This window comes from Neoarius graeffei, chromosome 2, assembly GCF_027579695.1.
Source record: "Neoarius graeffei isolate fNeoGra1 chromosome 2, fNeoGra1.pri, whole genome shotgun sequence".
Lineage (NCBI taxonomy): Eukaryota > Metazoa > Chordata > Actinopteri > Siluriformes > Ariidae > Neoarius > Neoarius graeffei.
Window position 1 is genome coordinate 10,258,890 of NC_083570.1, and position 1,246 is coordinate 10,260,135.

At 39.4% G+C, this 1,246-nt stretch overlaps 1 protein-coding gene across 1 annotated transcript in view; it reads right to left on the reverse strand.

The window, feature by feature from the left end:
- LOC132880197 (tripartite motif-containing protein 16-like) overlaps nt 1-1,246 on the reverse strand; it is a 298,595-nt gene that overhangs the window by 220,742 nt on the left and 76,607 nt on the right. The gene's annotated exons all lie outside the window — the stretch shown is intronic.

Below are 1,246 nucleotides of genomic sequence, written 5' to 3' on the forward strand. Positions count from 1 at the left end.
ACATCCGCTTTAAATGAATAAAGAAGGCCACTTTTTAGTCATAACATGGCTGCAGAAAGAAGCCGCTCCAGTCACCTGATCAGCAAAACTTGATAAAAGAAGAAGGATTTGTGAATGAAAACAGATAACGTACAGGCAGCCCCAGAAATACCACCAGCTGATTTGGGCAGCAAAATTGTGATTAAAATCAAGAAAAACAGCCAAGAAACAGCAACAAGTCTTGATCTCAATGAGGATTAGCAGATACAACTAGATGAGATACGATTCAAATCAGGACCATGGAGCATGGGGACAGAGGAAGAGTAACGCAGCAGAAACCATTCATCAGCCTCAAGAAGAAGAAAATAAAGGTGACATCTGCAAAAGAAACACAGCAGCTTCTGGAGAAGCGTCTTATTTTCAGATGAATCCAAACTGCACTTGGATGGATGTGGTGGTCGAGTGTTTGTGTGGAGAAAGCCAGGAGAAGAATTCTAACCAAAGTGCACTAAGGTACTATAAAGCACGGAGGAGGCTGGGGCTGTTTCTCCTACAGCGCTGTTGGTGAGCTTGTGTTCAATAACGGCGTCATGAACTTTCAGAAATCTGCAGAGAAATGATTTAATCAACAGAAGTGGATTTTTCAGAAGGATAATGAACCAAAGCAGATGACTGACAGTGATAAACATGTTTCTGCCAACCGAATTGGACACAGTTGTACACAATTATACACAAAATACACAGATAAAAAAGGAAAACAAGTTTCCTGTAACTTGTTTAAATGATCAATAAAACATCATCTTTTTATCATCTAAACCTTTATCTTTCTGGCTGCTGATTCATTAATATCGCGACGTTCTCTTCTGCATTTCCTGAACAGAAAGTTTCTTCCTGAATTCGACAAGAAAGAGGAGGGAATGTGTGAATTAGTGAAGGTCAGAAGTGCGTGTTGTGATGGAGAAAACAAAAGAGATGGACTGTGTTTGTGTTCAAACCCTTTAGATGAAGAGAGTTGGACTTCCAGATTTTTCTGAATGATGATTTTTTTTTTTTACTTTTATTTTGGACATTTTAGTTGAGTCCACTGAATCAACTCTCATAAAATGTCATGAAATTAATCCTAATCAGTGCGGCCACATGGGTTATATTTCTGCACTGAAGGGAGATTAAATGGTTAATAGAGGAGTGTTCATGACCTCTCTGTGTTTGTGCTCCCCCTCTTCCTCTATTGCTCTTTCACACACACAAACAGGAAGTGACTCGTCAT